The sequence below is a fragment of the Ovis aries genome, chromosome 1 (genome assembly GCF_016772045.2).
Source record: "Ovis aries strain OAR_USU_Benz2616 breed Rambouillet chromosome 1, ARS-UI_Ramb_v3.0, whole genome shotgun sequence".
Lineage (NCBI taxonomy): Eukaryota > Metazoa > Chordata > Mammalia > Artiodactyla > Bovidae > Ovis > Ovis aries.
Window position 1 is genome coordinate 58,583,616 of NC_056054.1, and position 27,216 is coordinate 58,610,831.

General features: G+C 37.0%; 1 protein-coding gene and 1 pseudogene across 50 annotated transcripts in view; both read left to right on the top strand.

Moving 5' to 3' along the window:
- Positions 1–27,216, top strand: part of ADGRL2 (adhesion G protein-coupled receptor L2) — a 314,635-nt gene that overhangs the window by 190,098 nt on the left and 97,321 nt on the right. The window lies entirely within an intron of this gene.
- Positions 1–27,216, top strand: part of LOC132657964 (large ribosomal subunit protein eL22-like) — a 117,756-nt pseudogene that overhangs the window by 82,842 nt on the left and 7,698 nt on the right.

Sequence of the window (27,216 nt, forward strand, 5' to 3'; positions counted from 1 at the left end):
TTTTAAGTTAACAGCTCAGTCAAGAAAATCAGATACCAGTATTCAAATATCAGATTAACTGTAGTTGAGCCAGTAGGAACATTTGGGGACATGTTCTTTTCACATCTATTTGCATTAATAATTAAGGTTTGACTATATGGCTTTGATGGAAGTTTTCAAAGAAACAAATACCCCCCTCCCTCTATTTTCAAGGATAGTTTGTAGTAACTAATTGTAAAAGAAAATAAATAAACACCTTTAATTGAAACAAGATAAGAAATGGAGAGAAAATATTTAACTAATAAATTTCATAGTATAAGATTAATATGTCCTGGCAACTTACTGGTTTTCTACTAATATTTGTACAAAACTTCTAATAAGTTTCCTAGTATAAGATTAATATGTCCTGACAATTTACTGGTTTTCTACTGATATTTGTACCAAACTTTGATCCTAGATCTTTCTTTTCCAGGTGTCAGACAGCTTAGTTTCATTATTTTTCCATTTCTAATACTTTACCTGAATTTCCATAATTATTACACTTTTTTTCATTAATTTAAACTAGTTACTTTCTTTGCTTAGCTGCTTATTCAAGACGGTTTTCTTTGTTTTTTAAAAACTTAGGTACATGGTATTTTTGAGATAAAAATTATCACCACAGTAGTAGTGACACAGTACAAAGATTAAAAGAGAAAGTCTTTAGTTGCTCTATTTTTGTACTCATTAGTGTTTTGATTGTTACACTTTTTGTCTGGTTTCAAATGAAAATGATTTTCTCCATCACTTATCCGAATTAAGCAACCCTGTATTTGTGAATGATTTGTTAAAGAATCCTGACACCTTTTTCTTTCTGGCACTATATGTTGAGAAAATATAGTTTCGTAAAGGCTACTACAGAATTTTCTTTAATGTTTTAGCAAACATTCTGACCTGGTCTTCCAAATTGTACAATTTACCTGCCTGGTATTTTAATTTTAAATGGAAAATGGAAAAATTGTTAATATTGTTGAAAGCTAAAATTTAGCTAAATGCTTTCTGAGTAAACGGTTATTGACCAGAGCTAAACATTATGTATGCATTCTTTCATATAATACTGTATAGTCAGTGTTATTATCTTTATTGCTAGTTAAGTGTGCCAAGCTCTAGAGAAACATGGTTTGTGCGTGAGCCAAAATTGAGTTTAAATAAATAAAAGAGAAAAGAATGAATGTGTACATTGAATTTTGGAGGTTTTCCTGCTGATAAGGAAGATAATTTTCATTTCAGTGTAGACTGATAGCATTAAAAAGTACACAGGTAATCTTACTTTTATACCATTTAATGGTTGAAATGAGTAGAGAAAGCTTCAAAATTGAATGATCTAATTGAGCGTCCATAGCAATTTGAATTCAAGAAATACATTTGAAAGCACATGAGAATTATATTAGAAAACAAATGGTTTTAATAAAATACAGTTAAGGAAATAAAAATAATTAATAGAAAGCAATAGAAGCAGCATATAGAATTAGAGACATAAAACTGCCCATTTACTTCAGGATTTTATTTTATAATGGTTACTAAAAAGGACCGATATATGAAAATAGACGTAAGGAGGAGAAAGTTAAGTAACCCATTTGAGCTGATAATACATATTTGGTACTGCTTTTACTGTTTTGTTTATAGTATTTGGTTTATAAATATTAATGTTTAGATGTAAATATTTGTGTTATTAAATGTAATATTCGATCTTTATTTTCAATTGTTTACCTCTAAGACATTAATGATTGCTGGTTCACAAACAGATCTTGTGACAATAAGTCAGTTAGTACAAACTTTCTACACACATAGCTACTAAAACATGCCATGGAGACATGTTATTGTTATCTGTAGCTTGGTAGAAATATACTGCTGCTTACTAGATAATTACTGTCTCTATATAGAAAAGGAAAGGCCTTGAATTCAGCGTTTGTATGGTCGCATGGCCCTGTTCAGTCAAGCTCAATGCATGTTACATGATTGCCTGAGAGGAATAGAAAAGCTACTTTCTCAGTCTCTGACCAGAATGTATGATAAGGATTGGTGTCAAAGGGGGCAAGATGGGGATCGCAGCAATTATGGCAAAGGCAAAGTAGTTTCCTTGACAACCAGATTGAGGATTCATTGTGATTTATTATTTACTATTTCAAAACCTCATTCTGTGATTTAGTTAAGCATTGGAATTTCCATAAATTCTGCCCCCTGCCCCTCTTAATTTGAATACCCTATTACTATTGTAAAAGTGTACACTGAAACAGTCCGGAACTGATGTTACTTGAAGACAGGGACAAATTAAGCATGCCCTGTTACTTTGTGAATTTCTAGGCAGGTCACTTAGATAGCAGTTACCTAAAACTAAAAGGATCTTATGTTGCAATGTTTGTTAATCAATACTAATTAAAAACTTAATATTTAACAATGCCTCTGGGATCTTCAAAGAAGCATGTTTGCAACAAGTAAATTTACCTTTTTTTTGTTGAAAGCAGTCAGTTTAAAATAGTTTGTACATGATTTGTATTTCGTGTATCATTTTAAGATGTAAAATATGCATGTTATTTCTTTGCAGTTACTTGCATAATTGCATACCTTTCATATTGCCCAAACTATAGACTTTTAAATCTGGTAGTAATCAGATAATTCTTTGCTAGAAAGTGAAGGTTCAGATTCTTAGAGCAAGTTAAACATCAGCTTTTGTGTTTCCTCTGTCTTCTCTTCCTATGTATTCCTCAGATATTCACTGCCTTTGCCAACGAAGCTCTAAGTTGACTAGTTATTCTGCATTATTAATAATCAATGTGATAAGCTTTTAAATGTGTTCTTATTTAAACAACAAAACCTGCCAAATAAGGATTGTTTTAAACCTTTATTGAATTCCTATTCAAAATGAATTATTTGTATGTATTCTTTTTAATTAAAATGGCATCTGCTTAGCTCGTTTACATTCTTTCTGTCAGAATTTCTGCCTGAGGAGTCTATATATAATTAATGTTAGAAAAACAAGACAGTAATCCCTTGATAGAAAACTGGTAATGGATTAAAAGACCATAGCTCTGAAATTCCAGGAATGTGACATACTTTCTCAGAAAGATGCACTTAGTCCTGAAGTCTAGAGATGTTGAAAAGTGCCCCCTAGTGTAATTAACCAAAGATAGACATTCAGATCATATGTTTTGTATGTTTAATAGGGATTATTAAGTGTATATTCAAATAGATACTAAATGTGATGTGAAGAGGATCATTACTTTATCTAGAATAAAACTTTGAATGTCCACTGGAAGCTTTAGGTTTCTTACCGAACCAATTGATAGAACACAAAGTACATATTGAAAATGTGCAGAACAGTTGCCTAGGCAGTGTAACCAGTGTCTTAGAGTATTGTGTCTAACATTAGTTCAGGAGTTTCTGTAAATTCACATAATGATCCTGGGATCTTATTTCTTTATTTAAGGATTTGGACTAGATAGGTGCTTTTTGAATTGTAAAATACCATCGCCACCCATTAACAGTTGTGAAGATAGTATTTAGAGGGTTATGATTAGCACTTAAAATACCAAATGGACGACATTATAATGAGTCCATTTTTGAAATTTGTATTAATTATATGTGAACCCAATAAGAATACTGTTTTGTTATATAGTATCATACGTGTAGGTATAGTTTATGTGTGAGTGTGTGTAAAGAAATAACTGGATGGATAATGCTAAAAGGCCCTCCCAGTTCCAACATCCCCAAATGAAATTTTAGATGTTTAAATTTTTCTTAGATTGAAATTTTTTAAAAAATGGAACTTATCATTTGCAGATACTTTTAGGAGTAAAAAGACAAATAAGGAAGATGCAACAATTGATATTCTAAGATAGTACCTATAAGAAATTATTCCTAATTACTAAATGTGATAATTTAGGTCTTTCTAAAGTCTCTGACAGCATACAGAGCAAGTGATTATTTCAAATAGTCAAGTTCAGAAAATACCCTGTGATGTTAGAGTATGTCATTGAAAGGTGAATGCCATCTTTCTTACTTGGGGTAAAGAATTGAAAGGGATCTAGATACTTTGAATGTGACTAGAAAAGTCAAGAGGTCTTGCATGCCATACTTGGGTTTTTGGAGTTTATCAGGAAGACCCAGGAGCCCTGTCAAATCTATTAAACCTGCTGGAATTAGATTGGCTTTTAGAAGGATAAAGGAGTGATTGTTGAACTGAAGTAGAGAATGACTCAAAGCACAGAGATGATGCGTTATGAGAGAATTTCAGAAGAGCCATTCGTGAAATGATGGGCTGTAAACATTGAGTCAGAAAGACCTCTTGATAAATAGTGAAATAAAAATCAGTTTTACAGTCTTTATACACACACACTAATTGAATTTCATTGAGTTTCTTAGTACACTGAGTTTTATTTTAATATTTTAGAAATACCAAGAAGTATTTGCTAACTTTTCAAAATAACCAAGCAAACATATATGAAATGTTGAATCACTGAAATGAGGCTATCTTTCTTGATTAAAGAAAATCTATAGTGAGAAGAAATGTTTTGATGGGACACTTTCAACTATGCATTCCATATATTGTAGTGTTTTTTTTGTTAAATGAATGTTCTTACAATTAAAAATAGTAATAGGTTAATAAGCGACCTTGATGTGGTCTTTATGTCATTTCACTTATGAGCAGAGCCTCACCTGTTTCTTGATCCTGGCAATTTTAAAACATTACCTTTCCTAAGGAACCTTCCTGGACACTCTCCTGTTGACATAGTTTTTTATCATCCACCTTTCTCTCACTGTATGAGGTGCTCTGTGTCATACTTTTAAGATTGAACTGCTTAAAGGTAGAAACTGAAAAATTTATTTTTAGTATATTCCCTCTTGCTTATTTAGCACATGGTGTTCACTCATAAATGTTTCAATGATGCCCAAATGACCAAAAAACCAAAATATACAGTAAGAACAGGGCTATTCATAGAAAGTGGAATTTAAAAGGTTAAAAATGAAATTATCACAAGAAATTAAAATTTGATCTAATAGCATTTAGACATATGATAGGTTATCTGGCATGTTAATATATATTTATTAAGTACTCACCTTGTTGGGTGCTGTCATTATGTTGTGAACAGAATAGAATCTATACCATCATTTCCATCTTTAGTCTTGAAAGTATATGAATTCAAATTATAGTATGATGGATGCTGGAAAGATATCATGAAGAAATTCCTAATTATACCTGAAAAGGTAGTGATTGTTGTTCAGTCGCTCAGTCGTTATCTGACTCTTTGCGACCCCCATGAACTGCAGCATGCCAGGCTTCCCTGTCCTTCACCATCTCCAGGCATTTGCTCAAACTCATGTCCATTGAGTCAGTGATGCTATCCAACCATCTCATCCTCTGTTGTCCCCTCCTCCTGTCTTCAATCTTTCCCAGCATTAGAGTCTTTTCTGGTGAGTCCGCTCTTTGCATCAGGTAGCCAAAACACTGGAGCTGCAGCTTTGGCATCAGTCTTTCCAATGAATATTCAGGGTTGACTTGCTTTAGTATTGACAGGTTTGATCTCCTTGCTGTCTACGTGACTCTCAAGAGCCTTCTCCAGCAACACAGTTCAAACCCATCAGTTCTTTGGTGCTCAGCACTTTTTATTGTCCTGCACTCACATCCATACACGACTACAGGAAAAGCCATGGCTTTGACTAGAGGGACCTTTGTTGGCAAAGTAATGTCTCTGTTTTTTAATATGCTGTCTAGGTTTGTCATCGTTTTTCTTCCAAGGAGCCAGCGTCTTTTTATTTCATGGTTGCAGTCACCATCCACAGTGATTCTGGAGCCCAACAAAATAAAATCTGTCACTGTTGCTATTGTTTCCCCATCTATTTGGCAGGTAGTTATGGGACTGGATGCCATGATCTTTGTTTTTTTGAATGTTGAGTTTTAAGCCAATGTTTTCACTCTCCCCTTTGACGTTCAAGAGCCTCTTTAATTCCTCTTTGCTTTCTGCCATAAGGGTGGTGTCATCTGCATATCTGGGGTTATTGATGTTTCTCCCTGCAATCTTGATTCTAGCTTTTGATTCATCCAACCTGGCATTTTGCATGATGTACTTTGCATATAAGTTAAATAAACAGGGTGACAATATAAAGCCTTGATGTACTCCTTTCCCAATTGTGAACCAGTCTGTTTTGTGTCTGGTTCTAACTGTTGCTTGTTGATCCGCATACAGGTTTCACAGTAGGCTGGTAAGTTGGTCTGGTATTCCCATCTCTTTAAGAAATTTCCACAGTTCGTTGTGATCTATACAGTCAAAGGCTTTAGCATAGTTAATGAAGCTAAAGTGGATGTTTTTCTGGAGTTCTCTTGCTTTTTGTATGATCCAGCAGATGTTGGCAGTTTGATCTCTGGTTCTTCTGCCTTTTCTTAATCCAGCTTCAACATTGGTTCTTGGTTCGCATACTGGTGAAGCCTGTGTTGAAGGATTTTTAGCATTACTTTGCTAGCATATGAAAATAAGTACAATTGTGTGGTAGTTTGAATATTCTTTGGCATTTCCCTTCTTTGGAGGGTTGGAATGAAAACTGACCTTTTCTAGGTCTGTGGCCACTGCTGAGTTTTCCAGATTTGCTCGCATATTGATTGTAGCACTTTCACAGCATCATCTTTTAGGATTTAAAATAGCTCAGCTGGAGTTCCATCACCTCCACTAGCGATGCTTCCTAAGGCCCACTTAACTTCACACTCCAGGATGTCTGGCTCTAGGTAAAAAGGTAGTGGAGTTGCTGTTAGTTATGCAATTTCTGTTACTGAAGTTACTAGCATTAGATTTTTGACATCATGGTATCTCACATTCTTGCAGATCATATAACGTTTAACACATATCAAATGAGAAAAAGTGAATGATAAGAATATTTGGCCACAGTGGGTAATATGTGATTATTTTGGTTTTGATGAAATTGTTAGTGAAATATAGGAGTTTAAGATATAGGGGTCTAGGAAAGATGACAACCCTACCTAAAAATATAAGCAATAGTTTTCCAGCTCCAGGAATCACAGTCTGTGTGAGCTGTATCGCTTAGGGAAACAATCTTTAGTTCCCCATGTAGAATGATCTCTTTACAGTTTCCTGAGGGCATATCCATACAAATTTCCAATAGACGTTTAACAAAAGGATGTGTGGGCCAGTGTGTTTCTCAGACATAATGAAATTAAATTTTATTAAGAGGTTAATTTATTCAACAAGCTGACTTTGCGCTGGACAGCTGGACATGGAAAACAAAGGTGAACAAGGCAATAGAGCAGAATATAGAACCTTTTTAGTCTATTTCTTTTGAATCCTGCAGAGGTTTTTTTTTTTTTTTTTTTTTTAAATAGTGTTTGATCATTTAGTTTGGATAATAAAAGATGTTGGCTTCTGAATGCTCAGAAAAAAATTATAATAATGTTACATGTAATGAAGTTTTCATCATTAAAATCTTTGTTGCTAACCTTTGAATGACTTTGAAATTTTGCTTATCAGATTTCCAAATAAAATTTTGGCTTGTGTTATCACACAAAAATGTTACTAGGTAAGAAAATTATATACTCAAACATATGGTTTACAAAACAAGCTTAATGTAACCTCTGGAAAGTCTATGAAGAATTTATTATGTTTCATTTTAATGTGTATCTGATGGGTATATTTTAAATGCCTAGGAAAAGTTTTGAGGGACTTCTTAGAATTGCAGTGATGTCCATGGTAAAATTGGCTGTCCAGGTGCTGATGTGAAGTGGCCTCAAAGCTCAAAAATAACCGCTACTTTACAATGTACCATGGTCTAATTAGAGAAGCGATACAGCCAGTCTTCACATTGCTTCTGTAGTAAATTGACTTTGAATGAATAACCCAAAACCTCCATTTTCTGAGCTGTATTAAATTAATGTGACGTGTAAGTAAGTAAGTAAAGTCGCTCAGTCGTGTCTGACTCTTTGTAACCCTGTGGACTGCAGCCCACCAGGCTCCTCAGTCCATGGGATTCTCCAGGCAAGAATACTGGAGTGGGTTGCCATTTCCTTCTCTAGGGGATCTTGCTGACCCAGGGATCGAACCCGGGTCTCCTGCATTGGAGGCAGACGCTTTAACTTCTGAGCCACCAGGGAAGGTCACATGTGTACTAAGTGCTTACTATTATTTTTTTTTTCCCTCATCTTTATTTTATTATTTTTTTTTAATTTTAAAATCTTTAATTCTTACATGCGTTCCCAAACATGACCCCCCCTCCCACCTCCCTCCCCACAGCATCTCTCTGGGTCATCCCCATGCACCAGCCCCAAGCATGCTGCACCCTACGTCAGACATGGACTGGCGATTCAATTCTTACATGATAGTATACATGTTAGAATTCCCATTCTCCCAAATCATCCCACCCTCTCCCTCTCCCTCTGAGTCCAAAAGTCCGTTATACACATCTGTGTCTTTTTTCCTGTCTTGCATACAGGGTCGTCATTGCCATCTTCCTAAATTCCATATATATGTGTTAGTATACTGTATTGGTGTTTTTCTTTCTGGCTTACTTCACTCTGTATAATTGGCTCCAGTTTCATCCATCTCATCAGAACTGATTCGAATGAATTCTTTTTAACGGCTGAGTAATACTCCATTGTGTATATGTACCACAGCTTTCTTATCCATTCATCTGCTGATGGACATCTAGGTTGTTTCCATGTCCTGGCTATTATAAACAGTGCTGCAATGAACATTGGGGTGCATGTGTCTCTTTCAATTCTGGTTTCCTCGGTGTGTATGCCCAGAAGTGGGATTGCTGGGTCATAAGGTAGTTCTATTTGCAATTTTTTAAGGAATCTCCACACTGTTCTCCATAGTGGCTGTACTAGTTTGCATTCCCACCAACAGTGTAGGAGGGTTCCCTTTCTCCACACCCTCTCCAGCATTTATTGTTTGCAGATTTTTGGATCGCAGCCATTCTGACTGGTGTGAAGTGGTACCTCATTGTGGTTTTGATTTGCATTTCTCTAATAATGAGTGATGTTGAGCATCTTTTCATGTGTTTGTTAGCCATCCGTATGTCTTCTTTGGAGAAATGTCTATTTAGTTCTTTGGCCCATTTTTTGATTGGGTCGTTTATTTTTCTGGAGTTGAGCTGTATAAGTTGCTTGTATATTTTTGAGATTAGTTGTTTGACAGTTGCTTCATTTGCTGTTATTTTCTCCCATTCAGAAGGCTGTCTTTTCACCTTGCTTATATTTTCCTTTGTTGTGCAGAAGCTTTTAATTTTAATTAGATCCCATTTGTTTATTTTTGCTTTTATTTCCAGAATTCTGGGAGGTGGATCATAGAGGATCCTGCTGTGATTTATTTCTGAGAATGTTTTGCCTATATTCTCCTCTAGGAGTTTTATAGTTTCTGATCTTACATTTAGATCTTTAATCCATTTTGAGTTTATTTTTGTGTGTGGTGTTAGAAAGTGATCTAGTTTCATTCTTTTACAAGTGGTTGACCAGTTTTCCCAGCACCACTTGTTAAAGAGATTGTCTTTACTCCATTGTATATTCTTGCCTCCTTTGTCAAAGATAAGGTGTCCGTATGTGTGTGGATTTATCTCTGGGCTTTCTATTTTGTTCCATTGATCTATGTGTCTGTCTTTGTGCCAGTACCATACTGTCTTGATGACTGTGGCTTTGTAGTAGAGCCTGAAGTCAGGCAAGTTGATTCCTCCCGTTCCATTCTTCTTTCTCAAGATTGCTTTGGCTATTCGAGGTTTTATGTATTTCCATACAAATCTTGAAATTATTTGTTCTAGTTCTGTGAAAAATGTGGCTGGTAGCTTGACAGGGATTGCATTGAATTTGTAAATTGCTTTGGGTAGTATACTCATTTTCACTATATTGATTCTTCCGATCCATGAACATGGTATATTTCTCCATCTATTAGTGTCCTCTTTGATTTCTTTCATCAGTGTTTTATAGTTTTCTATATATAGGTCTTTAGTTTCTTTAGGTAGATATATTCCTAAGTATTTTATTCTTTTCGTTGCAATGGTAAATGGAATTGTTCCCTTAATTTCTTTTTCTACTTTCTCATTATTCGTGTATAGGAATGCAAGGGATTTCTGTGTGTTGATAGTGCTTACTATTATTAATAATATAACCAGACACTCTGATAGATGCTTGGGATAAAAACAGGAATAAGTATACATTTCTGTCTTCAAGGAATTTTTAGTTTTAAAAAGAGAGGCATAAATAGAAAAGTGTAAAGTCTTGTGATAGTGCAGAGAGTGTCCATTGATGTATTGTCAACATTATGACATAGTTTAGGGAGTGAGGTGGGATAGCTTAGGTGTATGGTTAGAGAAAACTCATCCTGTTTCTAATCTTAAAAAAGGATGAGTAAGAATTTGCTAAAAGCCAGAATTCTGTGGATTCAGCCAAGTCATACTGATAATTCGGTGAGATAATGTGCATTGTCTAGAATATTGTAAATCTTTGTGTCTCATAACCCCTTTTCCTTATGTATCTGCTAGTGTACTGTGCTTGCATATGCACGTGCACACACACACACACACACACACACAGTTGGCAAATGAACTTTCTGCCGTTAAAGAAAGTATATGAGAGACAGATGGAAACAACAGGGACTACCTTATTTCTCATTACCTGTAATTATGATTTCATAATCTGCAAATTATCTACATATAATGAGTTATTCAGTTTTATCTGGTGTATAATTTAACCAATTAGGCTGTTTCCTTAGTTTACTGGAGATGAAACTGAGAGCTTATACCAGGTATCAAGTGCACCACTTTTTAAGGAAAGTATGTTGACTGAATTGAGTACTTTATATTTGTCATACACTCTTTTGAATACTTTACATATAGTTACTTATTTAATCCTCACAAAACCCTATGAGATGTAGAACTGTTTCTTGTTATTCAGTCACTCAGTCATGTCCGGCTCTTGGCGACCCCCATGGACTGCAGTATGCCAGGCTTCCCTGTACTTCACTGTCTCCTGGAATTTGCTCAAACTCATGTCCATTGAGGCGGTGATGTCATCCAATCATCTCATCCTCTCTCGCCCGCTTCTTCTCCTTCTCTCAGTTTTTCCTAGAATCGGGGTCTTTTCTAGTAAGTTGGCTCTTCGCGTAAGGTGGCCAAAGTATTAGAGCTTCAGCTTCAGCATCAGTCCTTCCAGTGAATAATCAGTTTGATTTCCTTTAGGAATTATTATCCCAATTTTATAGAGAAGGAAATCTGAAGTACAGATTTTTACTTCTGAGCAATATCACACATCTAGTAAACAGGAGCTAGGTTCAAATCTAGATGTTCTGTGCTAAACCGTGTACATACACATAATCGAATATAGTTAGAAAGTTCCTAGAAATAAATCTCTTTCTGGAATATTAAGACTTAAGATATACGTGGAGCCAAAAACTAGGCTTTAAAGCGTACAGGAAGGAAGCAATTAGTCAGCTTGTGCGATGTAAGTGGATCCTTTTCTACAAGTGATTGTGATTGACAAGCTTATAGAATACTGTTGCAGAGCAGAGCAGACACTGGATGTCAGAAGTCCACATCACCAGGGAGATGGAAAGAGCCTCTCACTAAAGGGCAGGAGTGGTTCTTTGTCTCTGCATTCTTGCAGCATCCTGAGGAATCTGGATGTGCTGGCTCTTACTGTTTGTCTTTTCAGGAGTACTCAGAGTAGAAGAATGGTACATGCAGGGCACTACGATAGCCAGGGAACCTTCCTTTACTGCTCTTTTCCTTTGTGAATACCTTACCTCTCTTTGAAAAACCTATAAACATTTGTTAAGATGACTTGGAGAGTCTTGTGCACATAATTTTTGTTAAGTTCAAAACTATCATTCTGTCCCTGATTTTTTGGTAGTTTCATGATAATTGTATGCTGTGTCTTCTTCTGAGGAGAGCTTTAAGCGAAGGGAGATTTTGAGCCCTTAAATAAGAGAGAAGCCTGGAAGATTAACATACATGCAGTAGAAAATTCTGTATGCAGAAACTTACAAAAGCAGTCATACACAAACTATGTTTTTAGATTATGAATAAATTATTGAGTCAGTTCCATATGCAAGTAGGTTAACTGTACATTTTAATAAATTGTATGAAAAAATAAATTACTGGACGTTCTTATGTAACACCTTGGTGCCACGGGTATCATTTTCTTCTTTCTTTTATATAAATAGTTAATTACATAAAAATAGATCACTCACTCACCTTTCCACATGTAAGGGTTAACATGAACAATAACAAAGTGGCATCCAGGGTATGTACTGGGAAGAAGCCTAGATTGGGTTGGGGAAATTTGAAATAAACAAGAGGGTCATTATGAGTTGGAAGGGGTGGGGAGTAGGAAAAACTCATGTAATCTAAAGGAGGCGGGCCTTGCTTTAGCAAATTACTTCTTTCCTTATTGAATCAATATGTTTGGGCACAGACCACTGAAGAAAAATGTATATCTGACGCAGTGAGGGAATTATGATGTAAGGAACAGGGGCATATCCAGTCTTTGGAAAAAACCACCTTGTCTGTATAGGGATCTGGTGTACAAAGTCTGGTAGCTAAGAACAAGAAAGGTCTTGGAAACACTTTAATTCTCAGGGTGAGAGATGGTATATTTTCAGAAGGGGACCAGGATTTTCATTATCCTACTTGGCACAGTGCCATTTTGTTCACCCATTCACTTTAACCCAAGTTCTGCTTCTTGGCACTTCTGGTTTGTTGCTCAGTTTTCATCACCTCCTTGACAGCTGAGCCCAGTTGGTCTTGAATAGTTGGTCATTCTTATCCCAAAAAAGGATGTCTGCTTCCTAGGTTTCTTTTTGTTCCTAAATATTTATGTGTATATTATTTTGCATAATTCTCTGAGAACACATTCCCAAATCAGTAAATATTATTTATTAAATTATTATTTGTAGTATTTATTATCACTTTTTAATTATAAAATTGTTTATTAGGATTGCATCATTCTATTTTATCAATGTACTTTTGAGCCATTTTACTACTTTGATTCCTTAGTTTGCCTAACTTTTCATTGTTATGAGCATCATTTTATCCAAATCAGTGTCAAATTTTGCGTTCCTTTCAGAATGTATTTTTCGCAAAAGAAATTCCATGAGACTGTTTTCAGAAAGATTGTATCAGTTTGTAATCTCAGAAATACATGAGGCTATGTGTTTTACAATACTCAAACAAATAGATCTTTGGTAATTTGATAGAAGATTTCATCAGATTTTAATTTTTTGCCTCCTTGTTCTTACCAATTAAATTGAGCATTGTATATGTTTATTTGTTACTTATGTTTATTTCATTTTCCTTTGTTTTCTTTCACCTGCTTTTAAATTGATTCTCATGATTTGTAAGCACTTCTTATATAAAGTATTTAAACCTTGTGGTATTTGTTTAGACAGTTTATCTTGGGAGTTGTAATTTTCTAAAGCATGCCTATTGTCATTATAAATCAGATTCACCCAAACTTGCTCTCATTTTCTGATAAGAAGTGCTTGTTTCTAGGACCTTTATCAAGCCTTTCTTCTTTTTATTTTTTTTAATAGTAAGGGAGCTTTTTTTATCTGGTAATATTCAGCTTCATAAGGGTGAAATTTAAAAGTATTTGAAGTTTTAAAGGTAACATTTAAACTACCAGAGAAAGGACATTAGAATAATATACTGTGTCACAGCAATATGGACTGAAACAGGATTCCTAAGAGCCTTTTCCACCTACAATTCCTTTTAATTCATTAAAATGTCTGAATACAGAAGTTGGAACTGCTGTATTGCCTCTGTGCAATTGGTTCATACAGGTCACAAGTGAGAAAGATTACACCAGGCTGTGTATGTATGGGCAGGGTCTATACGCAGTTGGATCTGCTACCGTGCTTTTTCTTGTTCTCTTTATGTTCAGCTTGGCAGTTAAATACAAGAAAAGATACAATTTTAACTGCAGAAAAGTAGTAGTATTTGTTTTTTAAGGCAGCATTTTCACTGTACGATGTCAGTTTAAATTTATTCTTCCCATCCCCTCCTCCCTCCCTGACTGCTCTGGTGACACAGATTTGAGAATAGTTTGAGTGTGTTCGTTAAAACCTCATCTTTCCGTTAAAAATTGAACAGACCTTAACATCACAGTGTAAATAGTAACACCGAAACCAACATGAAATCAAAGTCATTATATTGTCAATTAAGGAATTATATGATAAGCTTCATACCTTCATTTTGGGAAGTGGTTTCTGTTTTCACTAAGAGTAGCAGAGTAGAATACTTGTGGAAGTTGTCTCTTTGTCAGAGATAAATTGTATCACTGCGTGGGCTTTGTGTGGTTTGTGGAAGTGGTGGAGTTGACTCCAACTTGAGAATTTCATTTCTTCTTTGCTTTTTTTTTTTTTTTTTTTTGCTTTTGAGAATTGTTAGTTTCTGTGGCTCGTATCAGAAGAATAGTCTGGTGGAGAAATTAGACCATGCTGACAACACAAATACACATGAATGAATGACTGAGCAATAAATGTGTTTAGGTGGAGGTGCCAAAGATGTTAGTAAACGATAACTTCAGAAATGCTGATTCCCATTTGGAAGTGGTTTTGGTTATTTGAGTTTGCATTTTCAGATGAAGTTCACAAAATGGGCTGAGGACTAGATTTGGTTTCAGCTTTTAACTGGTCCAGGAGTACTGAAAAATAAAATGGCACACTACTACAATGTTCACTGGATTAACTTTTTAAAAAATTTTTGTTCTATATATCTTCTGTAAACTTGGTTAGTTATTCCAGTTGCTCTGTATATGTTTTATAAATTTAACTTTACAACTTGTTCATGAGATAAAATATAGCTTTTGTTTATAACTGTTAGTAGTAACTGTCTAGTTTGGGGTTTAAGAAGTTCCATATATGTACTGTAACTTATTTATGTATTTATTTTTAAAGACATGGAAGATTTTTTTTTTTTTTTTTTTGTCTGCCCTGGGTCTTCATTGCTGTGTGCAGGCTTTCTCTAATTGCAGCGAGCAAGGGCTACTCTTCATTGTGTTTCAAGGGCTTCTCATTGTGGTTGCTTCCCTGGAGCATGGGCTTCATTGCCTCTTGGCATTTTGTCATTTAAGATATTTTCAGGCTCACTCAGCAGTAGAGACTACCTGCAGTGCAGGAGATGAAGGCAACATGAGTTCGATCCTGGGTCAAGAAGATCCCCTGCAGGAAGACATGGCAACCCATTCCAATATTCTTGTTTGGAGAATTCCATGGACAGAGAAGCCTGGCAGGCTACAGTCCATAGAGTCATAAAGTGAGCTGGACATGGCTGAAGTGACTTTATTTTTTGGGGCTCTAAAATCACTGCAGATAGTGACTGCAGCCATGAAATTAAAAGACGCTTACTCCTGGGAAGAAAAGTTATGACCAACCTAGATAGCATATTCAAAAGCAGAGACATTACTTTGCTGAGAAAGGTCCGTCTAGTCAAGGCTATGGTTTTTCCTGTGGTCATGTATGGATGTGAGAGTTGGACTGTGAAGAAAGCTGAACGCCGAAGAATTGATGTTTTTGAACTGTGGTGTTGGAGAAGACTCTTGAGAGTCCCTTGGACTGCAAGGAGATCCAACCAATCCATTCTGAAGGAGATCAGCCCTGGGATTTCTTTGGAAGGAATGATGCTAAAGCTGAAGCTCCAGTACTTCGGCCACCGCATGGGAAGAGTTGACTCACTGGAAAAGACTCTGATGCTGGGAGGGATTGGGGGCAGGAGGGGAAGGGAACGACAGGGGATGAGATGGCTGGATGGCATCGCTGACTCCATGGACGTGAGTCTGAGTGAACTCCAGGAGTTGGTGATGGACAGGGAGGCCTGGCGTGCTGTGATTCATGGGGTTGCAAAGAGTCGGACACGACTGAGGACTGGACTGAACTGAACGGAAGTGACTGAGCACACATCTCAGGCAGACCTGAGATGCACCCTGGGTCCCCTGCGTTGGCAGGTGGATTCTGTACCAACCAGGGAAGCCCTGCAATATAATTCATAATAAAATTTTAAGCATTGTTTTGGGGAAAGGGGAGGAAATTAAATAACTCAACTTTGATCTCATGAGGTTTCTTTTTATTAAATAAATTAGGTTTTAGGGAAAGAGTTTTATGGCATGTTGGAAGAAAGACACAAAATTTCTCCCTTCTTCAGTGAGGAAAAGGTTGAATGCTTGACACTTTTTTTTTGTAGTGATCAAAGTGTTAGTGTGGCTAACAATTTGTGAAAAAGTCAAGATAAGAGTTCAGACTAGTTTCAGGCTGTGTTATCTTTCCTACATGAAGTGAGAAATAAATACCTCATAGGAATGTTTGTAGAGATACAATGCTTTTCCCTTCTAGAATACGCTTGAGTCAGCAGTAGTGAATGTGATTACCTTTGAATCCCTGAGAGAGATGAGTGGGTGGTTTCAGTACAGTTTCAGTGTAGTTAACTCAGAATTGGTATTAATTGCCCCCGTTATAGATGCCTTTAGTGAGGAAGCCAGTTGTAACACTGGTAACTTCTTCATAGCTTTAGAGTTTATTGTTACCAAATAAAAGTTGGTTGACAAGAAAGTCTTATACACATTGTTGTCCTTCTTGTGATTCAACTAAAGTGTACCTTTTCAAAAATGAAATTACGGTTAATAGTTTTTTGTTGGAGGGAGCTTTTAAGTATTGTTTATGTTTAAATAGAAGATATTAACAAAAAGATTTAAAATCTGATTTTTGATTCTCTGATATGGGAGAACTTCCTGGGGAATACTTTAAATAAGGTCTTCACCCCTTGGTAGTTATATTCATCAGACTAATACAGTGACAGGAAAGGAATAGAGTCCTTTAGCTGGTTGGCTTGGGGTGAGTCACTGGAAGAAGGAACAAGACTCATATGTTTGCTTTGTTTAAGTGCTTTTAAGAATGTATATTCTGAAGTTGGCTGGGGTGAGGCAAGCTAAAGGAATTTCTGATAATAGGAAGGGTAACAAAAAATAATAGAACTGTTAGAAAACTTTTAGTAAATAATCAATGTGAAAGTAGAAATAAGTTAGATCAAAAGAGATGATAAAAATTGTTATTTTCTTACTTTCTGTGATTATTCTCTAGTTTTTTTGCTGTTGTCAGTGAATAATTTATACAGAATTACTTACGAATTTTGATTTGATAGTTCTAGTCATTCTATTTGAGAAATTGCATTTCTTATAGTAACTTTTTAATGTTAAACTGAATTTAACTAGTAGTTATAAAGATAATAAATGTGAACATTGTTTACTAAGGGAAGAAAAGGGGGAGTAGTAAAGTTGTTCTTCTGGTTTCTTTGATGATTTTACATGACTAGTGACCACAACTCTTGGGTGATTTTGAACTCTAGCAGGTGGTCAGTCATGTAAGGGTGCATTTCATAGTTGAGTCCCATAATTTGGAGACTCTGGTGAGGATGTCATCTTAGTTACATGTATATATATATATTTATTTCTTGACATCTGGATTTTTAAATAAAACATTTTCTGATAATGTACTTAGCTTAAACTTCCAAACTAGGAACTGAAACATATATAAAAAGACACAATTGTGGTTTTTGTGTTTTCTCCCCCTCTGTAAAAACATCTTCATTTTATATTATTTGGTACACTTGACATATTAAACTGTACAAGAAATTAAAGTATGTTTAATTTTTTTTAAATTATGAATAAAATAATGCATAAAATAAAATTAAGGAAAAGTTGAGTATTATGTGCCATGCACTGTTTTGGAAACTAAGGATACAAAAATAAATAGGCTTCACTTTTTTCTATTCATCAGCTCAGAGTTTAGTAGGAGAGGAATGAAAGTAAAGAACATGTTGACTGCTCTGACAGCGGAGCTCATAATTTTTCACTCCCTCATTTCATTCCTACACCTATTTAATTGTTTAACATGTCTTTATTTTATATCCACTATAAAGAGACCACTGTAAGCTGACTCTTTTAGGCTTGGCATTGTAATGGCGAACCAAATATATAACTCCTAAAGGAGAACTCACTCTGTATGGAAGCTGCCCAGACACAGGGATCATTGTCATTTTCTTTACTTTTGTGTCCCAAGTGTTTGTAAGAGTGCTTAGGCACAGACTAGGTGTTCATAAATATTTATTGGAAGAAAGAAAACAGATGACCTAAACCTGAGCTCAGGTTCCCTATTGTTTAGGAATCCTTGAACTGGATTTTGGAGAATAATTGTTTCCTAAGAGAAAAATGACTAGAACATCCTGTGCAGAGTGCTTAGGCCCTAGGTGGTAAAGATAATATTGAGGCTTAATACATATTTACTAGTATTTCAAAGTAGATCAGAATGAAAGTATTGTATGTTTATGAACTTTCCAGAAGTTGTAGCTATCAATGTATGCTGAGACTATTAAAAGCATCTATCTATAGCATATATTATTCTTATTAGACCTACTTATAAGGGATTTTTCTTTTAAAGTTCAGTATTAAACTGATAGTATTTTATAACTTTTAAATTGCTATGTATTAATAACACTTGTGAATTATTAATCAGTGCTGGATAATTTACAAGTTTTTAAGTGGGAGAGATCGATTTCTTTCTAATAAGGAATTTAATGTTCAAATGTTTTGAAAGACTTATAATGCATACTTTCTCCTTAAAATATTGGAAGCCTTTTCTGGAGTAGTCATATTTGAACCTAGAAACTGATAGCATCTGACAGTATATTTTTTCCTTTTGAGTATCCACAGTGTCCAGAATATTGTTATTTTAGCAAATCACACAAAGTTTTTTTCTTGCTACTTATGTAATTGGAGTTAATTGTACGTTACTTTTTATCATATATTTATTAGGAATGTTTGTGTATTCCTATGTAAATCTTACTATTTTGTGTATAAATTCATCTTACTTGAAACTGTAAACATTCATCTTAAAAAATCCTTGTTCAAAGTACCTCATAATTTAAAATATATCCAAAACAATTGGAAGCCAGAACAACACAAGAAGTCATATCGCTTATATATAGTGAGTTGACTATTTTGTGGTTGAGTGAGTGAAAGTTGCTCAGTCATGTCTGACTCTGCGACCTGTTGAACTGTAGCTCACCAGGCTCATCTACCCATGGGATTTCCCATCAAAGAATACTGGAGTGGAGGGAATCTTCCCCACCCAGGAATTGAACCCAGGTCTCCTGAATTGCAGGGAGATTCTTTACTGTCTCAGCCACCCGGGAAGCCCAGTTTTGTGGTTTCATGATCTTAAATATTATGAACACTTTGTTTTATAAGAAATTTAAATATTTATAAGGGTTAGTGTTTCATGCTAAGTTTATTAACACACAAACTGCAACATTTACAAGGCCAGGATGCCGAAAAAGACATTGCATTACTTTATCTTCTCTATTCTTGGCATGAAGACAAGTTCAGAGGTGAAAGTAGTTTTTGTTATTGTTTTAAATTCTACAAAAATTATGGTTTAGACTCTTCACATAATAGTAACAGGTTAAAGAACTATATCTTAATGAACACAGTTCAGTTGAGTTCAGTCACCCAGTCGTGTCCGACTCTTTGCGACCCCATGAATTGCAGCACATCAGGCCTCCCTGTCCATCACCATCTCCCAGAGTTCACTCAGACTCACGTCCATCAAGTCAGTGATGCCATCCAGCCATCTCATCCTCGGTCGTCCCCTTCTCCTCCTGTCCCCAATCCCTCCCAGCATCAGAGTCTTTTCCAATGAGTCAACTCTTCATATGAGGTGGCCAAAGTACTGGAGTTTCAGCTTTAGCATCATTCCTTCCAAAGAAATCCCAGGGCTGATCTCCTTCAGAATGGACTGGTTGGATCTCCTTGCAGTCCAAGGGACTCTCAAGAGTCTTCTCCAACACCACAGTTCAAAAGCATCAATTCTTCGGCACTCAGCTCTTCACAGTTCGGCACTCAATTCTTCACAGTCCAACTCTCACATCCATACATGACCACGGGAAAAACGATAGGAGCCCCTAAAAATAAAGTCTGAAACTGTTTCCACTGTTTCCCATCTATTTCCTATGAAGTGATGGGACCGGATGCCATGATTTTTTCTGAATGTTGAGCTTTAAGCCAACTTTTTCAGTCTGCTCTTTCACTTTCATCAAGAGGCTTTTTAGCTCCTCTTCACTTTCTGCCATAAGGGTGGTGTCATCTGCATATCTGAGGTTATTGATATTTCTCCCGGCAATCTTGATTCCAGCTTGGGCTTCTTCCAGTCCAGCATTTCTCATGATGTACTCTGCATATAAGTTAAATAGGCAGGGTGACAATATACAGCCTTGATGTACTCCTTTTCCTATTTGGAACCAGTCTGTTGTTCCATGTCCAGTTCTATCTATTGCTTCCTGACCTGCATACAGATTTCTCAAGAGGCAGGTTAGGTGGTCTGGTATGCCCATCTCTTTCAGAATTTTCCACAGTTTATTGTGATCCACAGAGTCAAAGGCTTTGGCATAGTCAATGAAGCAGAAATAGATGTTTTTCTGGAACTCTCTTGCTTTTTCCATGATCCAGCAGATGCTGGCAATTTGATCTCTCATTCCTCTGCCTTTTCTAAAACCAGCTTGAACATCAGGGAGCTCACGGTTCATGTACTGCCGAAGCCTGGCTTGGAGAATTTTGAGCATTACTTTACTAGCATGTGAGATGAGTGCAATTGTGTGGTAGTTAGAGCATTCTTTTGCATTTCCTTTCTTTGGGATTGGAATGAAAACTGACCTTTTCCAGTCCTGTGGCCACTGCTGAGTTTTCCAAATTTGCTGGCATATTGAGTGCAGCACTTTCACAGCATCAGTTATTTTAGGGTTTGATTGATAAAAGTGATTTGTTAAATTGAACTAACAGAGTAAAACAATAGAGTGACATTATGCGAACTTACATGGAATGAGTTTTTAACATACTGCCTTTAGTATACAAAGATTCAGTTCAGTTCAGTTTAGTCACTTAGTCGTGTCCGACTCTTTGTGACCCCTAGGACTGCAGCATGCCAGACTTCCCTGTCCATCACCAACTCACGAAGCCTGCTCAAACTCATGGCCATTGAGTCGGTGATGCCATCCAACCGTCTCATTCTCTGTCATTCCATTGTCCTCCTGCCTTCAACTTTCCCAGCATCAGGGTCTTTTCTAGTGAGTCAGTACTCCACATCAGGGGGCCAAATTATTGGAGCTTCAGCTTCAGCATCAGTCCTTCCAGGGAATATCCAGGATTGATTCCTTTAAGCTTGACTGATTGGATCTCCTTGCTATCCAAGGGAATCTCGAGAGTCTTCTCCAGCACCACAGTTCAAAAGCATCAATTCTTCGGTGCTCAGCTTTCTTTATAGTCCAGATCTCAGATGCATACATGACTACTGGAAAAACCATAGCTTTGACTAGACTGACCTTTGTCGGTAAAGGAATGTCTCTGCTTTTTAATAAGCTGTCTAGATTGGTCAAAGCTTTTCTTCCCAAGAGCAAGTGTCTTTTAATTTCATGGCTGCTGTCACCCTCTGCAGTGATTTTGGAGCCCAAAAAGATAGTCTGTCACTCTTTCCACTGTTTCCCCATCTATTTGCCATGAAGTGATGGAACCGGATGCCATGATCTTAGTTTTCTGAATGTAGAGCTTTAAGCCAACTTTTTCAGTCTCCTCTTTCACTTTCATCAAAAGGCTCTTTAGTTCTTCTTTGATTCCTGCCTTAAGTGTGGTGTCACCTGCATATCTGAAGTTATTGATATTTTTCCCGGCAATCGTGATTCCAGCTTGTGCTTCATCCAGCCTGGCATTTGGCATGATGTACTCTGCATGTAAGTAAATACACAGGGTGACAATATACCACCTTGACATACTCCTTTCCCGATTGGGAACAAGTCTGTTGTTCCATGCCCAGTTCTAACTGTTGCTTCTGACCTGCACACAGATTTCTCAAGAAGTAGGTCAGGTGGTCTGGTATTCCCATGTCTTTAAGAATTTTCTGCAGTTTTTTGTGATCCACACAAAGGCTCTGGCATCGTCAATAAAGCAGAAGTAGATTTTTTTTTCCAGAACTATCTTGCTTTCTCGATGATCTAACGGATGTTGGCAATTTGAAAGATTTTCATACAAAGGCAGGTTTTATTACAAATCCTTTATTTTTAAAGTATACTTATAATAATCTCATTAATATGCAGTGATAAATGAAAAAGTTGAGCAAAGTGAAATAATTTACCTTGTAGGTTTACGTTCAACATTCTCTTTTCACCAAATTAAAGTGAAATGGAAATAAGTTTTCTGGAAGCTTCTAAACTAGAGTTTGGCCTGGTAGAAATCATTTACCCTCTTCATCAAGTATTTTTCTTATTTCTGTTTTAGGAATGAAACTCATTAACATATGTAAACAGAATAATCAAGGATTTCATATGGCAATACTGGTAATAGACTGTGGTCCACGTTAATTTCTGTAGGGCTTGAAGTCACAGCCTCAGTCCCATAGAGGACCCTGATAATCAAATAAGTGGTGCTTACAGGGAATGATTGAAGGTGGGTGGAGAAGGGGACAACAGAGAATAAGATAGTTGGATGGCATCACCTACTCAATGGACATGAGTTTGGGTAAACTCTGGGAGTTGGTGGTGGACAGGGAGTCCTGGCGTGCTACAGTCCATGGGATCACAAAGTCGGAACTGAACGAGGGACCCTAGCTGCCATGAGAAGGAGCATCCATGACAGGGTTTAGTTCAAAGTAAAACCAGCAAAGTTGAAGTTTCGGTTTTATAGCTTAATAAGAAATCTTTTGAAGAAATGTATGATTTTACAGAAATGTCCAAAGACCAGACTGATGGAGACAATGTTAGAAAAGCAAAATGTTCCTAATCAAGAGCTTGAAGTCCAAGCTTATCACAACATACTATTTATTGCCAGAGTAACATTTTTCGTATAAAAATGCTCATAAATGATGTGAAATCCAGTGTTAGAATTCCAATTCTGGTCTTACAAATTCCCATCTCATAGCAGTACATCTGTTTATTAGGAGTTACCCCGGAATGTAACTCCTAAGTCACTGCACCTGTTGCTAGGAGGTATTTATTCCAATCACTGGCCTAAAGCGCAGAGAGTTATTGCTTGACATTTTATAGCTTGGGGGAGGGGAAACTGTCTTTTCAAAATCATTTGTTTATAGTAGAGAAAATAGAGCAAAACAGTTTATTTTACTCCAAGTACCACTACTTGCCATTGTTCACATTTGCACAGCACAGAGCAGCAATATTGATTTTTTGTTCACAGGGCCTCCCATAAGTTTTTTCTTCAATTGTCAGAATTGTAAGATGGATTGGATTGTATTTTGTTTGCTGGGATGCTTACTTTTTTCTTTGTTGAAATAGAAATAGATTGAGATACAGCTTAGAATAAATGTCATAGTGTGATTAAAGAGCTTTAATTTGGACGTTTCTTTATGCTGTTGATGTTGATTAAGCAAATTTGCTGACTACTTGACCATCAGAGAACTGTTTCCTTTGTTGCCCTTCTTGCGCTAGGACTAGAGGCACCCAGCACATCCTAACTATGTTCTTTCCAATGGTGGGCCCCAGGCTTGCTGCTGATTGCCATTATCATTTGGACGCTCATTAAAATTACATTGAAGAACATAAATTTTGGGAGCTGAAGTACTGGGGTTTCAAACCTTGATTTCATTGAAGTATGATTTTGGAAAACATGATTTTTCGGTGCCACAATTTGCTCCTTTGTAAAATAGTAATAATAATACCTATCTCGTTTGGTTGTTTTGAGGATTTGTAGTCAGTAAATATTTGTAAAGTCCTTAAAGGGACTTCTAGTGATGATGGGATGAAGAGAGTAGCAGTTCCTCTTCCTGCAGACAAGTATAAAACTGAACAAAATTGTCAACAACTGCATTTTAGGGCTTTAGAAATTAACCAGAGCCAAATAAGAAATCAGGAAGGACTTCTTTATGAAAAGCTGATGGAACTTGCAGTACCCACAGTTGAAGTTTAAAGCCTTCTAGCCTTGGGCTGTCCTTACACCCCTTCTCCCTCCCACCCCCTGCCATGTTCTTTGGCTACCTCATTGTGATTAGTTTCATCGGAGCAAGGTGGGTCTTGAAAATCTATGACCGAACTGCCTGGAAGAGTTGGCTAGATTAGAGTAGAGGGTGGAAACCCATGCCTAGGAGTAAAAGTAGTAAACACTGTGGAAAACAGGGAAACCCCCTAGCTCTGCTAACCTGAGGTTGGGGTCCCCGTTGGGGAAACTGAGGGTCAGTCTGAAGCATAACCAGGAAACCATGGAAATGAAAGAGCCAAACATTTTCTGTGCATTCTTGACTGACTGGAAAGCTATACACATAGCAGAGGAGATGTGAGGGGATGTTGCAGAAAGGAAAGAACCAAGGCTGACTTGAAAACCGCTTGAACTTTGAACACTCTCCCTAACACACAGAACAATCATCAGAGGGTGGCGACCTTATTATGGGTTCATCGATTATGTGTGGAAGTCTTTGCTCAATCATTGTCTGATCACTAAGCTATGCAGGGATAGGTGTAATCCATAGGAACTCAGGCTAGAAAATAAGAATAAGTTAAAATAACAATGATAACAATAACAACAATGAGCATAGACATAGCACGTTCTAGCTACAGGAGAAGTGTGTATGCGTGTGTGCTCAGTCACTTCAGTCATGTCCAACTCTTTGCTACTTTATGGACTATAGCCCACCATGGGATTCTCCAGGCAAGAAAACTGTAGTGGGTTGCCATGCCCTCCTCCAGAATATCTTCCAACTTGGAGATTGAAGGGGATCAAATCCCTGTTTCCTGCATTGGCAGGTGGGTCTTTACTGCTGAGTCACTGGGAAGACAGGAGAAGACAGCAGATTAAATTCAATCAGAACGCTAAAAGAAAAATAGCATTAACAACATCAGTTCTCAGGGGAAAGAAATTTAGAATTGCTAACAGAAGCAGAAGATATTAAGAAGAGGTGGCAAGAATACACAGAAGAACTGTACAAAAAAGATCTTCACGACCTAGATAATCACGACGGTATGATCACTTATCTAGAGCCAGACATCCTGGGATGTGAAGTCAAGTGGGCCTTAGAAAGCATCACTACGAACAAAGCTAGTGGAGGTGATGGAATTCCACTTGAGGTATTTCAAATCCCGAAAGATGATGCTGTGAAAGTGCTGCACTCAGTATGCCAGCAAATTCAGAAGACTCAGCAGTGGCCACAGGACTGGAAAAGGTCAGTTCTCATTCCAATCCCAAAGAAAGGAAATGCAAAAGAATGCTCTAACTACCACACAATTGCACTCATCTCACATGCTAGTAAAGTAATGCTCAAAATTCTCCAAGCCAGGCTTCAGCAATACGTGAACCGTGAACTCCCTGATGTTCAGGCTGGTTTAGAAAAGGCAGAGGAATGAGAGATCAAATTGCCAGCATCTGCTGAATCATGGAAAAAGCAAGAGGGTTCCAGAAAAACATCTATTTCTGCTTCATTGACTATGCCAAAGCCTTTGACTATGTGGATCACAATAATCTGTGGACAATTCTTCAAGAGATGGGAATACCAGACCACCTGACCTGCCTCTTGAGAAACCTATATGCAGGTCAGGAAGCAACAGATAGAACCGGACATGGAACAACAGACTGGTACCAAATAGGAAAAGGAGTACATTAAGGCTGTATATTGTCACCCTGCTTATTTAACTTATATGCAGAGTACATCATGAGAAATGCTAGACTGGAAGAAGCCCAAGCTGGAATCAAGATTGCCGGGAGAAATATCAATAACCTCAGATATGCCGATGACTCCACCCTTATGGCAGAAAGTGAAGAGGAGCTAAAAAGCCTCTTGATGAAAGTGAAAGAGGAGAGTGAAAAAGTTGGCTTAAAGCTCAACATTCAGAAAACAAAGATCATGGCATCCGGTCCCATCACTTCATAGGAAATAGATGGGGAAACAGTGGAAACAGTGTCAGACTTTATTTTTGGGAACTCCAAAATCACTGCAGATGGTGACTGCAGCCATGAAATTAAAAGACACTTACTCCTTGGAAGAAAAGTTATGATCAACCTATATAGCATATTCAAAAGCAGAGACATTACTTTGCCGACTAAGGTCTGTCTAGTCAAGGCTATGTTTTTCCAGTAGTCATTTATGGATGTGAGAGTTGGACTGTGAAGAAGACTGAGAGCCGAAGAATCACTGCTTTTGAAGTGTGGTGTTGGAGAAGACTCTTGAGAGTCCCTTGGACTCTAAGGAGATCCACCCAGTCCATTCTGAAGGAGATCAGCCCTGGGATTTCTTTGGAGGGAACAATGCTAAAGTTGAAACTCCAGTACTTTGTCCACCTCATGCGAAGAGTTGACTCACTGGAAAAGGCTTTGATGCTGGGAGGGATTGGGGGCAGGAGGAGAAGAGGACGACAAAGGATGAGATGGCTGGATGGCATCACTGACTCGATGGACGTGAGTCTGAGTGAACTCGGGGACTTGGTGATGGACAGGGAGGCCTGGCGTGCTGTGATTCATGGGGTCACAAAGAGTCGGACATGACTGAGTGACTGAATTGAACTGAAATGAACAGTATATTATTTAAAATGTTTAGTTTTCAAAAAACCCAACGAAATTTACAAGACAGGAGAAACAGGGAAGTTGACCCATACTGCGGAGAGAAAACATTCAATAGAAACTACTACCTCTGATGTGGCCCTATACGTTAGATTTAGGAGATAAACATTTCATAGTGGCTATTATGAATATTTTCACAGATCAAAGGAAAACTGTATTAGAGAATTAAGAGGAAATATGATGATGACCTAACAAATATGTAATAAGGAAAACCTAGTTTTAAAGAGCCTTGGAGAAATTCTTACCACATCTTAGTTATTATATCAGTGTGTTGCAAATAAATACGTTTTCACCAAATACACATATCCTATCTTCATCTGAACCTAAAGATTCTGATTCAGTAGGACTGGATTAGGCCTTGAAGATCTGTCTTAAAAAAAAAAAAAAAAACTTTCCAGATGACTCTGATGCAAATTCATATTTGGGAGTCAGTCGTATACTCCTAGCCCGTTACTTTAAAAATTGTTCTGAAAAATGCTCAATATAAAAAAGTAAAAGAAAGTATTAGTGGCTCAGTCATGTCCAGCTCTTTGCAACCCCATGTACTGTAGCCTGCCAGGCTCCTCTGTCTATGGAATTCTGCAAGAATACTGGAGTAGGTAGCCATTCCCATGTCCAAG